Below are 16,031 nucleotides of genomic sequence, written 5' to 3' on the forward strand. Positions count from 1 at the left end.
GAGGAGGAGTAGGAGGAGGAGGTGGAGGAGGAGAGTTTCTCGTGGCAGAGCTGCTTTGGTCAGTGACTGTGCAGGGTCTCGCCTGGCAGATCCCGCTCCGCACTGGGCTCTGAGACAAGGCTACAAAATTAGCTGCTTCTGCAAAAAGTTCAGAATTTGGGTCCCTTGGTATTTTGGGGGAAATTTGGTACCCTGGTGTTTTTTGGGGGGGAATGGCAGGTTGTCTGGTTGGTTAGCTGGTTGGTTGATGGGTGCATATTTTTTGCAACATGTTGGCTCTCACAGCTGAGTTTCAGCAGTTAGGGAAGTGAGGTGGTGTATCTTAGTGTGTGCGTTAAACACAACCATACAAAGCTTTTGTAAGCACTATTGGAATTACGTAAAAACCACCAGCTCCCAGAAACTGCGAAGATGCGTGGCTGAAGGATTGCTCTAAACTATCCCTTTCTCTTTCGGTCCTTCCTTTAGTGTCCAATGCCAACTGCTGCGCAGAGCGGGTACAACCCCATGCAGCTCTTTACTGGGTACGGCACTGTTAACCCTGTGCAATCATCCACTTCATACCCTTCGTATAGCATTAACAGCTGTCAGAATTCATGGGTCACGCTCACCTTCCTCTGGAAAAAAGTGTCTGTATGTACCTAATCCAGAAAAGATCACCCTGGAATTAAACTTCAGGCAGAGGACATGGCATTTCCCAGGGGATGAAGGGAATCAGCAAGCAGGTTTAAACTTTCGCACTCACTCCATCACTTCTGCAAGCACGTGACAGAAAAAGAGCCGTGCAGTGGAAACAAAACGAGTATGACCTGGATGAAGGGATAGAGTGTACCATCAGCAAGTTTGCTGTTGACACAAAACTGGGAGGAGTGGCTGACACGCCAGAAGGCTGTGCCGCCTTACAGCGAGACCTCGCCAGGCTGGAGAGTTGGGCAGAGAGAAACCTGATGAAATTCAACAAGGGCAAGTGTAGGGTGCTGCATCTGGGGAGGAATAACCCCGTGCACCAGTACAGGTTGGGGGCTGACCTCCTGGAGAGCAGCTCTGTGGAGAGGGACCTGGGAGTCCTGGTGGGCAACAGGATGACCATGAGCCAGCAATGTGCCCTGGCGGCCAAGAAGGCCAATGGCATCCTGGGGTGCATCAAGCAGAGTGTGGCCAGCAGGTCGAGGGAGGTCATCCTCCCCTTCTGCTCTGCCCCGGTGAGGCCGCATCTGGAGTATTGCGTCCAGTTCGGGGCTCCCCAGTTCAAGGACAGGGAACTGCTGGAGAAGGTCTAGCAAAGACTACAAAGATGATGAGGGGACTGGAACATCTCTCTTATGAGGAAAGGCTGAGGGACTTGGGGCTGTTCAGTCTGGAGAAAAGAAGACTGAGGGGGGATCTTATCAACGCTGATAAATCCTCAACAGGAGGGTGCCAGGGGGATGGGAGCAGTCTTTTTTCAGTGGCGCCCAGTGATAGGACGAGGGGTAATGGGCATAAACTTGAACATAGGAAGTTCCATCTTAACATGAGAAGGAACTTCTTTACTTTGAGGGTAGTGGAGCACTGGAACAGGCTGCCCAGAGAGGTGGGCCTGCTCTGGCAGGGGGTGGGGCTGGGGGAGCTCCAGAGGTCCTTCCCACCCTGTCCAGTCTGGGATTCTGTGATTCTGTGAGTTGTGCAAACTTTGCAGTCTGGTAGAGGATCAAGGGATGCAGGGAGACACTGTGCTGGATTGCCCCTTGATTATCATCATACAACAGATTCAGTCCGAAACTGAAGCATGGCTGATGGATGGAGGTAATATTGACCCACAGTCCCAAAGACACAGAAAGCCCAGTGGAGATTTATCATTTTCTTCTAGGCAACTTTTGAGTAAGCTTAGAAGGGACGGGAAAATACCCCCTCAGTCATCCAATATATTTCATATATCCAATACATATTTCAGATACGAGCAGATGTCTGGTTCGGGTCATTCCTCCTCTTGTTGATATCACGAAAGGGCTCCCATGGGCCAGCAGCTGTAGCACAGATCAGGGCAGTGGAGTCAGGAGCTTGGCCCTTGGGCATCAGCAAACCAAGGCAACTTGTCTGCAGGTCAATGCCTTCCTCTCTAACTGCAGTGATGCTACCACCATTGACATACAGCAGACAAGAACTTGGTCTATGTTAACCAGTCCTGGTTGTTGGCTGGAAGATGAAGTTTTGCAGGTGCAAAGAACGAGAGAAGATTAATATAAAAAACTAATGTGATGCTGAGGGAAAATTCTAAGGAAGCTATTTTTTCCTTTTTTTTGTTCTCCTTTTCCTCATCATTAGACAGAGACTGTAGGGTTCAGGCAGGCAGCCCACTACTAAAGCTCACGAGCCATATACTATTGGAAACAGGAGAGAACAGCTGGAAAGAAAGGGAAGTGCCTTAGGGTTTGCAAAATAGCTACAGCTAGAAGATGTAGAAGGACTTGAGCTTTGGGTTTATATCCTTCTTTTCCTCATCTCACTCCAGAAAGCCGAGGCAACCAGGTCAGGTGTGAAGGATGCACGAGAAGCAGGGGAAAGTACGGGTTTCGCATGACACTGCTGTGTATGGAGAACAACGTGAGAGCTTTGGGATCCTAGATGAAAGTCTCCAATACAGCTGACCTTTCATTTTCTTCAAGCAGACGAGATGCTATAGTATACCCAGAACCATGGTCCGAAATGGGGCAGGGGGAGCAACATTTGGTACTAGAAACTCTATTAGGCAAACGACTGCTTGATTTCATTTGGATGCTGGAGAGCCCAGGACCTGTGTGACATCTTAGAGAGGAGTGGGAATGAGCAGGAGTCACAGCATCAGCACATCTCCACACCTCCACTTCTTCTTATACTCTGTGTCCAACCTGCAGACTGTTAGCAGGGCATGTGTCTGTTTCTTTTCATCCTACAGTGGGGTCTTCACCCTGGCTGAGCTTCCAGAGCTCCTGAAACACAGCAGAGAGCAGGAAATTCTGGTTTTGGAGCTGGTTTGGCATGGCTGTGTGCCAAAACCGTCATGTTACCATCTTGTTTCATTTTCTGTCCTTTCATTTTCTTCATTGCAATTTTGTTTTGGCTAACAAAATCATGAAAACCAGGAGGTGTCCATTCTGTTGCTGTGTTAGGGAAGAGCAGTGATTCAATAGTAGTTAAAGACACACGTATTTTAAATACTACGAGGTCTCACTACAGAGAGGGTACTGCGTTGCTCCAGCGGTGACTATCCCAACTTGCATCTCACAGGTTCTGCATGGAGGAACTGGGCTAGCTGACACATGCCAAAACCAAAGACACCAAGCCAAAGCCATGTTGATAAACATCTGGTCACTTGCCTAGATCCAGACAGGACCAGAGCATCTGAGCAGCTCAGATACATGACGTCTTCATTTTATACTGATCCTTTTCTTACTGTCAGGAGAACTGAGAAGGACCTACTGAATTCAATGACACCTATGTTCAGTATGGCAGCAAACAGTCCAGACTCCCTGCTGTCCAGGACAGCTGACTTGTGGCTACTTATGTGGCCAAAGACAAAAAGAGGCTGACAAAGAAGTGGCCGAGAGGTGCCCCAGCAGAGGGTTCCAGGGCTCTGGAAGCACACGGATAATGGTCTGAGACACTCTGACCTACAGATCAGCACCACTACAGCAACATTAAGGTCAGAACCTGTCTTAGATGGGCTGAACATGGCTCTTGTGTCTGTCCAGTGGCTGTGCAGAGCTGTGGCATCCACAGACTCAACTCTCTTAAACATCAGTATCAGTTGAGGTGCCAGGAGAAGGTCTGAAAACAGCTGAAAGATTCACAGAATCACGGAGTGGTTGAGGTTGGAAGGGAGCCCAGAAGGTCATCTGGTCTAACCTCTCTGCTCAAAGAGGGCCACCTACATCAGGTTGCCCATGACCACATCCAGACGGCTTTTGAATATCTCCAAGGAGGGAGACTCCACAACCCGTGCCAGTGCTTGGTCACCCTCACAGTGAGAAAGTGTTTCCTGATGTTCAGAGGGAACCTCCTGTGGTTCAGTGTGTGCCCATTGCCTCTGGTCCTGTCACCAGGCACCACTGGAAAGAGCCTGGCTCCCTCATCTTCATTCCTCCCATGAGGTATTTGTACACATTGATGAGATCCCCCTGAGCCTTCTCTGCTCCAGGCTGAGCAGTCCAAGCTCTCCCACCCTTTCCACTTGAGAGAGATGCTTGAGTTCCCTTCAGCATCTTAGTTGCACTTTGTGGACTCTCTTCAGGATGTCCATGTCTGTCTCATACTGGGGAGGCCAAACTGGACATGGGGGAAGTCGCTACGGAATTCAGATCTCCAGACCCAGCCTGGACACCACCACTCCCTCACATGAAATCTCTGCTGACTGGTTTTGCTGGATTTCTCCCCCGGCAGCTCTTTAGCTGTGAGCAGATGCTGATGTGTGGGTGATTTTTCAATATATTATCACCTCTTTGTATAATCAATAAAAATTTAAATGAGCAGACCTTGGCTGGTTCTTTAAATTCTATTATACCCAGACACCAATATTTACAACCCTCCACAAAATTAAGCATTTTAGGACACAACCACAGCATAATAGCATTTGCAAGATGCTTTCTAATTTTTTGTTGGTGTGATTTGTGTTTAAACACTCCGTTTGCAGTTTTCTGTATCATGCCATGCATTTCATAAACAGTGTGCATGCTGCCCCTGTTGTACATCCTTCCTTGTTGCATTACAGCCAGTTCTGACTGGTTCATATCACTGCTTTGGGCTGTAAGCGTTATAATAGCAGCTAACAAAATCATTCTCTACCATATTCACCTATTTCACAATTATAAAAGGAAGTCTCAAACCTGCTGCGCGTGCGTTGCTTACTAATCAAGAACTAATGCGACCGACACGAAACTCTGACTTTGTATATCCATGTCCTGTCATTGGAAGAGTAGCAACATGCATGCAGTGGAGGTTTTCACAGTGTATGGGAAAAAATATGTAAATATAACAATCAACTCCAATGTAACAACTAAAATAACTTTTAATTGTTTTCCCTTCACTTATATTTTCTGCTTGGCTGACTCTGCTTATGCCTCCTGGAAAGGCCAGCTCATCAGTTTTTGTTGTTAATCAAGAACAGTAATTGTGTAAGTTATAAAGACACAAGATGATGCTTTGCTGAATAGGATAACAACTTCCAGAAAATGCAAAGTAGTTTTTTTAATGTTTTTTGATTAGTAATTTGTAAGACTGCTATCTAAGTAAACAAGATCCCCAGGAGACACTGGGAATCCAGACTTGGGGAAGGGTTTGCCCCCATGTTCCTGGTGCAGCAGATGCTCTTTCAGAAGAATGGCTCTTATGGGACACCATGGCCAGGCGGGTTCTGCCTCTGCTTAGGATCAGGAAACACCACACCACCAGGGAAAATGGTGGGAAAATGTCCTCCCTACCCCTGGTACCAAGACAAGCATCACAACAAACACCATGAGAGTAGCCCAGACACCCCTTGGAAGGTGCCGTTGGTCCTCGGACGCTGGGGCAGGACATGGGGGCACATCATAGTCCAGCCAATGTGAGACATTAATTCCTGGCTTGGCCTCCAGCGTGTGGCCCACAGCCCACCTGGTTGCCCTCCTTGGGCACAGCCTTGCTAGCCCACATCAGTGACAGCGCGCACTTTGCCTGCTATCACCATCATCCTCCAGGATCCACCCCTGTGAGCTGCTCCAGCCCCATCTCCCCCAGGTCTTTCCACCTGGTGGGGAAGCATTTGCACGTTTGCGGGTTTTTCTTGTCCAGGTGGAGCAGAAAAGGGCCCTGAAGAGGAGAAGGCTGGGAACGGTGTGACGAGGGGAGAGAGGCCGGTGATGGAGAGGAGAGGAGGAAGCACCCTACCATGGTGCCAAGAGCTGGGCTGCGGTGCAGCCCAGGAGAGATGAGACCAAGGTGGGACATGGGTATGGTCTGACTGCTGAGACGACTGCTTTGCCTGCCAGTTTGTGCTTAAAGCCTTCCTATTGTGAGTTCGATCTGCAGCACCCATCACAGCATACTTTTGCAATACACTTTGTCAAGGAAATGACATGCAAAAATCAGTGGCTGACAGCAAGACAACCAGCGTTTGACAAGGAACTTATAATAGAAAACTCTGGAAGACCTTTGGGCAGGGTAACCCCCGCTACACCACAACACAAAACCATTTTTTAACAACAAGTGAGAATATTCAAAACAAATTGAGGAAGAATTTGCAATGGGACAGTTTACCTCACTCTAAATATCATCTGATTTCAATTGGATTATTAGCAGTGATTTTATTTCTAACCAGAATATTTTGAGGGAGAAAATGGCTGGATTTTTTTAATAGAGCTAGTTAAGTACCACTGTGTCCTGAAATCCTTTTTTTGTATATCTACTGAGTTATGAAATGGATTTAAGTGGATGAACCCTGGTGCAGCCTGCTCAGCAATGCATGAAGAAAAGAGTTGGAGGTGTAAAAAATGTCAAATAGCTTTCTCATATGCATTAAACTATTAATAAAGATAAAGTGATCTTTATGTTTTCAGTTTATAATGTCTCTTTTATGAAAGTAAGAAGTGGTGTTGATTCACGATTCGTTGGTTTCACTGCTTTGTGTCGTTACTGGGAACACGTCAAGAATCACATGCAGAGCAGACACTAAGTTGAGAAGAAAAGGAGGCAAGTGGAAGATAAAAGTTTCTGGTTTTTGATGCCAGAGCACTGCTTCTGTGGGGATCTCCTCCCTGCAACACGGGCGACCCAGCGCACAGGACACGGGGTCCAGTGTGAGGAGAGGAGAACGCCACTTGATGGAAATTCCTAGAGCCAAAGTGAAGAGAAGCTCATGGTGTTCCTGGGCTGGGTCGCACCCCGGCCCTGATGGCGTTTCTGCACTTTGGAAGCAGTCTTGAACAAATTCATTAAACGCCAAAGAGATTATTACAGTTTCTTCATATACCTTTCTAACTCATAATTAAGGTATCCCAAAGTGTCAGATGAATGGGAACCAGGATGCCAAAACATTGTGCCCCAGGTCTCATGCCATCCACGAGCCCCAGTGAGTGGCCCGATTCCTGTAAATATGAGCACTTGGAATAACTCATGGAGCAAAGTTTCATTAGCGCAAACAATAACATCAACCACAAACCCTGTGCGTTCTCTGAATCCAAAATAGAAACCTAAATTTGGGAAAGTCTGAGGACCCAGCCCAGAATGTCAGGCACAGACAAAACCCATCCCTGAAGAAAGTGCGCAAGCCGCCTCATCTGGCTTCGCTCTTGATGCATCTGCAAGTGCTGGACGGGCAGTAGGAACCATGGGCTGGCCCATGGTGCCCATCAGAGGCCCACCTCCACAAGCCCAGAGTAGCACAGAGGCACCAAAGCAGTTGGGAACACAAACTAGGCCCTTGAGGAAGGGACATCCCACCCAGGACCCTCCCAGGGGTGTCCCAGGAAAGGCTCAGGGACCCTGGGGCGGCTACTGGGCAGAGAGAGCTTGTGCCCAGCTGCCGGAGGGAGGTATATATGTTCCTGAAGTGAGTATACGAATCCCCACTGGTGGATCTCTCTCCTGCTCCACAAGAGAAGGAGCAGGATGAGCCCACCGGTGCTCTCAGTGTTTGCGTCTGGGCCCCCTGTGCCTGTGTCCACCCGCGTGCTGGCTGCGCTCACACGTGGTGTATACGTGTCCGTGCGCGTGCGCGGGCTGGGAGCGCGCGCTGGGCCGTGCTGCTGGCTGGACCGGGGCCGTGGGCCTCGCTTGGGCTGCTGGGTCCAGCACCTCACGCCACCCTCCTTCACCGCCTGACAACTTGTGAGCCACGTCCCATATTTCACTGAAACGCTGCTTCATACCCAAAAACATGTGACCCTTCCACAGCAACATGAATATGCCTTGAATATGCAGGTGTGCAAAATTTGTCTCCCCTGTGCGCCGTTCGTCTTGCCTGGTGCTAAAGCGGCACCATGGACAATTTTTCTATTGCTGGCAGCAAGCTGGACCAGCTCGAACACGGGCAGCTCTTGGGGGGGAAAAAACTTGGTTTTTTTTTTCCAGGGGTGTACCTCAGCCCAGGCGGACACTCTGCCCTTTTTCCTGAGCTGATAACAGCTGAGCAAAACTCTCCAACGAGGAGTGGAGGAACGAGGGTGGCCTGCCCGGCGCCGGCGAGCCCCGTCCCCTCTCCACAGCTCTGCGGAGCACGGCGCCGGGCCGCAGAGCACCCTCCCACGCAGGGCTGCGGCACGGGCACGCCGCTCCGCTCTCCCTCGCTGCTGGGTTTAAAGCACTTTCCTTTAAAATATTCATCTGCCCCTCTGTTTTGCAGACCCGGGGTTTCTGCCTTTCACGCAGCGATTTGCAGAGCTTTGTTTGGAAGACAGTGCTCCTCAGAAACACCTGACCTACGGTTGTGTTAGGTGTATCAAATACGCTTACAGACTTGCACAGGAACTCATCCCTGCTGCATCGTGGGGCGGTGATTGTCCTCTCTTCACCACCAGGAGAGGAGGACCCCGGCACCTGGTCAAGCCTGCGAGGAACACCCTCCACAGGGTGAGGACTTCACATGATGCTTTCCAGGTCCTACATTAACGCTGCGATTATCGCGTCCTCAAGTGCTGCACAGTGCTGGCAGCTCTTCTCTGCCTGCTGTACAGAACCGCAAATAATTACAGAGTTAAACCTATTCTAGCTTTAACTTATTAACCAAGTTAAATTAGTTACAGAGTTAAAATAACCAATGCTGTGGGTGACTGTTGCTGGACAGAGGTAGAAGTGACTGAGTTAATTTTCTAAGCTATGCAGAAAAGCTGCGACAATTCAGTGTTTGCATTTGAAACACTTCCACTGTTCCAATGAATTTTACCCTCCTGTACACACATGTCCGGCACGTGAAAGGGGGCTGGGGCAGGACCAACACTGCCATGTTCAGAATCAGACTCCTCATAGGGGTGGGAGAAAGGGTCACCAATTCACCCTGTTAATCGAGGGTCTAACCAGGGAGATCTGACAGCCCACTGGACAGAGGGCAGTAGCTGCTTGCTGAAACCTCTCTCACTGCATAACATGAATGGCTTGTTTTCCGACTATCAAATTCATTTAACAGGGAGGTGAAATATGCAATTAGTATCATAGAAACGAGCTTCAGTTCATGATACATCTTAATTAGCGATGTAATTTTATTTATGTTCCATTTGTAAAGTCCGGTCTTGTAATTACAGCTTGAACGTTGAGTGAAGGGGCTTTTTTTCAGCCTTGAAGCATAAAGAAAAGAAAAATGTTTGGCAAACAGTGAGGGAAGTTGCCTGAGGTTAAATGAGGTTTCAGCAGACACACGCTCCTCTGCTTCTTGAATGGCTGTGGATTACACGTTGGCTTTCGGGCCTCAAATCTAACAGTCAAACAAACAGAAAATCACAGCCATTCTGGTGGGATCTACTCACATTTCATCATTTCTGGTGGGAGCTATTCACATTTCATCTCAGGGAAAAGGGAGGCGTCAGACACCAGCTTGTTTTTCTCCTGTACCAGCCCTGCTTCCTGGGGTCAGGATTATTGTTTGCAGGAAAACCTTTTTCCCAAGGTGGAAAATCACTCTTATTTATCCGCAGTCCTTCGATGCTTGAAACACTGGTGTTTGGCAAGAAAAAGTCTCCTTTCCAGATGCACATATTTCTCTAACATTTTCCTACTTATTCAGCATAAATATCCATTGCTGAACGACTGGTAAATGAACCACTCTTGCTGGAGCATCCCCGTGGTTGATCATGGCTTTTTTGGACTGGATCGAACAGCAGCAACATGTTGTCCTCAGCAGACCTCAGACACCCTTAAAATGAGATCCCCAAATGCCCCCAATGGGACCTACGTGGCAGTGGCGGGTGCTGTAGAGTGTGTATGGCACAGGGTGAGCAGAGGCAAACCTGGGGGAAACACCAAACCCTGGGGAAAATACTGTATTTCAAAGCAGAGGAGAAAGGGTCCTACCTCCAGACAAGGCGAGTGCCAATACCGCCGGCAGATCAAGCAAAATCACTGTTTCACAAGAAGCACCCAGGGGCAGTGCTCAGCTCACTCCCTACGGTCCATCTGTCTGTTAGCTTGGGGAGAAGCAAAGAAGCTTTGTAGGAACCGGGGTATGCAAGTTCCAGGGGTCATTGGCATTTGACAGGCTAGAAAACTTCCAGAGTTAGAGAGCCATAGAACCGTACAATAGTTTGGGTTAGAAGGGACCTTTAAAGACCATCTAGTCCAGCCCCCTGCCCTGGGCAGGGACTCCCCCCACCAGACCAGGTTGCTCAGAGCCCTGTCCAACCTGGCCTTGAACACCTCCAGGGATGGGACATCTACTTGGGCCAGTGTCTCACCACCCTCAGTGTGAAATATTTCTTCCTTATACCTAGTCTAAATCTCCCCTCTGTCAGTGTCAAACTGTTCCCCCTCGTCCCATCACTCCCCTCCCTGACCCAGAGTCCCTCCCCCGCTCTCCTGGAGCCCCTTTAGGCACTGGAAGGGGCTCTGAGCTCTCCCCTTTTTGGCCTTCTCTTCTCCAGGCTGAACCCCCCAACTCTCCCAGCCTGTCCTCCCAGCAGAGGGGCTCCAGCCCTCCCAGCATCTCCGGGGCCTCCTCTGGCCCCGCTCCACCAGGTCCACGTCCTTCCTATGTTGGGGTCTCCAGAGCTGGAGGCAGCACTCCAGGTGGGGTCTCCCCAGAGCGGAGCAGAGGGGCAGAATCCCCCCTCGCCCTGCTGCCACACTGCTGGTCCAGGCGCGGGACCTTGGCCTTGCTGAGCCTCGTGACGTTCACACGGAGCCGCTTCTCGAGTGTGTTCAGGTCCTGGATGGCACCCTAGTCATGTCCTTAATCTGGTCCCCCAAAAATATTAAACACTTCACAAATCTGCACGTCTCAAATATGGGAACTGTGGACAGGTCATAGAGAACTGGTACATTATAATTCAGTGGCGTATTTTTACAGAAAAAAAAGTCATCAAAGGGAGCCAGCGTGTTACCTTGGGGCCCATTCCCTGGCTTTGCACGGCATGTGTCACTTTGCTGCTTTTATTCAGAGAGGCAATTCATTAGACTGTAGAAAATGCTTTCATTTGAAAGAGCTGCCTGCAAAATCAGCGACCATGTAAGGCCTTCTAAAGCTACTCATGGTTACTTAATAGATAATTAATAATTAACTAATAGCTTGTAATTAATTACAGCAAGGAAAACAATTCCTAGTTCTTCTGTGATGCAGAAGGGCCAGACTCGGCCAGGCAAGTGACTGCAAAACCAGCACCAAATCGTGATGCCTCCGATCCAACTCCTCAGTTCTGCACTTGATCCGCAGATGCCCCTCTCCTGGAGTGCACACACGTCCTGGAAATGCAGCGGAAAGTCGCTGGGGAGGGGAGCTCCAAGAGATTCAGACTTCTCACATGGGTGGCGGGGAGCAGGATGACTGCCAGAAAAGTAACTCCCATGCTGGGGTATCAGCTGGATATCCTTTAGCAAAGCGGACCTTTTTCCAGGAGTGTGGACACTGTAATCAAGACTCCCCTGGCATGCCTGGGATTCATCGGAGCTCAGGAGCTTGACACTTCCTGACAGACAGGACTGAACCTGCTGAAACCTTCTGAACTGAAAAAAAACCTTCTGAACTGAAAAAAACCTTCTGCCGAACGGCTGAGAGAGAGGGGACTCCTTAGCCTGGAGAAGAGAAGGCTGAGGGGAGATCTTATTATTGCTGACAAATATCTAAAGGGTGGGTTGAAGGAGGATGGAGCCAGACTCTTCTCGGTGGTTCCCAGTGACAGGACGAGGGGCAATGGGCACAAGTTGGAACAGAGGAAGTTCCGTTCCAACAGACGGAAACCCTTCTTTAGGGTTGGGGTGACAGAGCAGTGGCACAGGCTGCCCAGGGAGGGGTGGAGTCCCCTTCTCTGGAGGTTTTCAAGACCCGCCTGGATGCAATCCTGAGTGATGTGCTCTGGGCAATCCTGCTTTAGCAGGGGAGTTGGGCTAGATGGTCTCTAGAGGTGCCTTCCAACTCTGAAGATTCTGTGATTCTGTGATTCTGTGAACCTTCCTAAAAAGAAGAGGCCACCACACTGACAACGGCACCAGCACCTGGAGGGTCTGTTTCACCCTACTCCAGAGTCACAGGCGTCCCAGCGAAGAGGGGGTCCAGAAGAGTCTGACTATGAAACCACCTCATCAAAACTGTCTTGTGGCCAAAAAGGTGCTGCAGAAAGTAGGAGATGGGCGATTCCTGCCCGACATCCCACCAGACGTTCTTGGGCACAGGCTGGGAGGATGGTGACTTGGTCAGAAACCATCGGAGCTCGGGTGTGTTCATCAATGGCTGGCTGCACCATCCCCGTCTCATGCAATGCTGTTCAGATCAGTTATTCCTTTCCGTGTGTTTAGCAATGACGGGATGAAGCCACCTGTGATGGCCCAGCCTGAGAGCAGAGAGACGCCGGCTGCGCTGCTGGGGGAGCAGCTGAAGGGAGCAGCTCTCTACGTGGAGGGAAAAGCAGGATCAGTCTGCCTTGGCCAGAGGGTCTTAAATCCACGTATTTGCTCCTGCTCTCTGAAGAGCGGAGCCCTGAGCTCTGAGGACAGCCTGGGGCCGACCCATCCCAGCGGGGCAGGAGCCCACAGCTGGCCAGGGACTCTCTTTGGGCTCCATCTCAGCCGGGAGGTGCAGGTATGTCCCCGCTATTGCAGAGCTGTGATTTTCCAAGCTTGGACAGGGAGAGGAGCACCCATTAATCACTCCCATTGCCCACATTCCCCCTCGCTTTCTCCTCTTCTGTTTTTTCCCCTGGATTAATTCCCCATCCCGCTGACCCTGCATCTCCTGCAGCATCCCATGCGTTGCAGGAAGATCTGGCCCCCTGCTGCTGCGTCCCCTAAGCCCTGCGGGGGTGGGATGGGACAGAGATGAGGAGAAATCCCTAAGGGTCTTGCAGAGCCAGCCCCGGGTGCCAGCCTGAGATTCGTACCAGAGCGGAGCCAGGACTTTCCTCTTTGTCCCAGCCGTGCCGGTGGGGGCACGGGAAGGTGTCTGGGTGCTTCGCTCAGCGCCCCGGCTTGTTGCTGACGGAAGAAAATCAGCTGTCTTTGATCTGATCTGCCACTAGGCTTGACACGGACCTGTGAGCTGTTTTCATTAGGGGAAGACACCAGCTGCTGAGGCCCTCAGGAGAGTCCCAGAGCTGCAGAGGAGGGAGGGATAAATGAATTGTGTCACTTTGCAGCTGCTTGGAAAGGGATAACAACATATCACAAGCCGCACCTTGGAGATCTTACTGTGCAAATAGGGGAAGAGACGGGAGATGAATAGAGCGAACCACGGCGGTGCCAGTGATCACATCCAAAACCAGAGCTGCCAGTGCATTTCTTGCAAGAGGGACACCACCGTAATTGCAATTCTAGAGACAAACAGCACACCCATCTCTTGCTCCAGGGAATTTAGGCATCTTCCATTTAGGGAGGTTTGACTATTTTCTCATTACATGTTTTGGTGTCCTCAAATGGGTTAAAACATGGAAAATAATCTGAAGAATTTCTTTGATTTTTAATGCTTCCTCCTCTCCAGTGTGGACAGGAGTGCAGAATGACCAGAATGCCCCCAGATCAGAATTTCTAAATTCCACTTAGCTGTGTCAGGCAGCAGAAAGAAAATCCCAAGCCCATGCTGGTAAAGTCTGCAGATACCACAGGTTAGTGGAATGTCTGGCTTGGTAGATCACTTGAATCTCCAACATGTGCTCGTTTTACTTGAACAACACATCATCCACAGGATGAAATGCAAGATCCGGCAGGTATGAGTGTGGAATGTTGTCCGATTTGTAGGAAGGAGGGACACGTGTCTGTGAAGGAGTGACAGAGAAACGGACGTGGCAAGGGTCAAGGTGCAAAACCAACTGACCAAGAGCTCCCAGAGCCTGGCTGTGGCTAACAGATCAGGGAAGGACCAAGGAGTAGGGACAGCAGGATGGGCAGGAATGCTGTTCCTGAGTATGGCAGTAGTGGTACTGCCACAAAGCATCTCTGAGTCAGAAAAGATGTAGGCAAACTTGATGTGGCTCAAGGGAATTCTCCTTGGGCCTGGAAACCTTACTTGTATTGAGAGCCTGAAGAAGAAGCAAACTCTTTGGTTGGTCCAAGGGTCAGTTAAAGAGCAGCTTGACCTACCTGGTCTACAGGAGGGAGCTTTGAGCACAAGATTGCAATCTGACAGAGGAGAGCTCCTGCACTGAGCAGAGAAAGTCAGAATAGGAGTCAAGAACTGCTTTGAAAGAATGCAGAATATAGCATGCACATTAAATTTGGGGAGGTAACTGTGCACTGGGCCACGTTCCTTTGCAGTAAATGGGTTTGTCACTGTTGACACCTCCAGGTGTAGTTTCAAAAGATAAACTTGGTGCTGCTTTTGGACTTACTGGAAAAGGCTGATGGTATCAAACCCTCTCATACTGTCAGCTGGGGAAGCTGATGTTGAGCTCCCTTCTGGCCTCCCCACATCTGCCTCTATATGTAGGCTTTCAACAAGAGCCTAACAAGCTGTGAAGGTTTGGGGGTGGAGGCCATATACCGACACCTTCAGTTCTGGGTCACAAGTGGCAGAACACGCTTTTATCTGAAATTGGAGACATTAGTCTGCTTTGACTCCTGCAGTGCAGAACCAACATGGTGGTCAGGAGCCTTTAAAATGGAGGCTGTGAGGCTGATTGAACTTACCACATTGTCCTACGTCAACACCTCAGACGCATTCCACGGTGGGGAATGGACGCGTGCTGGGAAGGTCCGGGTTCAGAATCCACAGGCGTATCTGGCTGGAGGAGCGTGACCTCCAGCAGCTCCTGGGGAGAGGGCTGGGTGTGCACAGACCTCGGACCCCCGGGCACCCGTGTAATTGCTTTAAACCTCTTCTTTGGGTCAATAAATCCCTACCAACTATTTTCTAAAAAGGGGTGTACACAGGTGACAAACTGCTTACAATAGAAATAATGTGAATATTAAGTTAATCAAAGCACTCACATTGGAAGGGATTAAAAGAGGGGAGGGAAAAAAAACCCAGCTCATAACAAGCAATCCATGTCACTTTTTTTCCCTCCTGTGTACTCTTGCTCTGTCCCATTTGTCTAGCAGTAATCTACATTTCAAATGATTACATGGGAAGCTGAAGTGGTAGTGACAGGGATAAACGAAGCTTGTTAAACTAATAGCTGCACTAATGCCCAAATATGTGAACTTCCAGAGTCAGGCAGCATCCAAGGCTGCCGGAGCTGTCAGCCCCGCTCCCCCTGGGCTCGTCCGCCAGCCGCTGCCACATGATGAATGGCCCTGTCGAGTAAATTCATCCGGGGCCCAATTAAATAGGCAGAAATGAACTAGAGCCGTCAACCAGGGAGAGAGAGAGGGAGCGGGAGGAAGAAAGAGAGAAGATTTAGAAAAAAAAAAGAAAAAGGGTGGGAGGAGGGGAGAAATATTCTTCACAAAGTCAAGGAAGCTCTGGCGCAGTGAAGTCATTCTGTCAGAAAATGGCCATTTAATGCTTTGCCGAGCCCACGACAGATAAGTCATCTGAGGAAGCTTTAGTGGAGTCCCAGGGCATTTCATTTATTAATTATCAGCTTCGAGCGGGGATTGCAGCCCGCCTCTCCCTCTTTCCCATCCCTTTCTCTCCGCCGAGCGCTGTCAGCACCTCACCTCCTCCCTGTCAGGCGGGAGGGCGGCCGCGCGGCAGCGGGCAAGTTGGGCACATGGTGGCAGAGACGGCAGGGAGAAGGAGCTGCGAGCTCTTTGTGCGTCCTGCTTCCTCACCTTCCTCAAAAAATCCCGGCCGTGGCACTTTGCCCCCAGCAGTCCCCAGTCCCTCCTCCTGCCGCACCCCAAAGCCCCCCATCTCCCTGGGAGGGAGCGGGCAGACCCCACCATGTCCCCTCCGGACCCCCATTCCCTCCCCTCATGGTGAGCCAGGACACAGAGCAGAGGTCCCCCCTGCCGCAGGACGTGCGGGG

General features: G+C 50.1%; 1 protein-coding gene across 1 annotated transcript in view; it reads left to right on the forward strand.

Moving 5' to 3' along the window:
* Nucleotides 1-16,031, forward strand: part of PAX5 (paired box 5) — a gene marked incomplete at its 5' end in the record, with an annotated part of 206,804 nt that overhangs the window by 141,407 nt on the left and 49,366 nt on the right. The window lies entirely within an intron of this gene.

The sequence above is a fragment of the Charadrius vociferus genome, unplaced genomic scaffold, assembly GCF_000708025.1.
Source record: "Charadrius vociferus isolate BGI_N301 unplaced genomic scaffold, ASM70802v2 scaffold1608, whole genome shotgun sequence".
NCBI lineage: Eukaryota > Metazoa > Chordata > Aves > Charadriiformes > Charadriidae > Charadrius > Charadrius vociferus.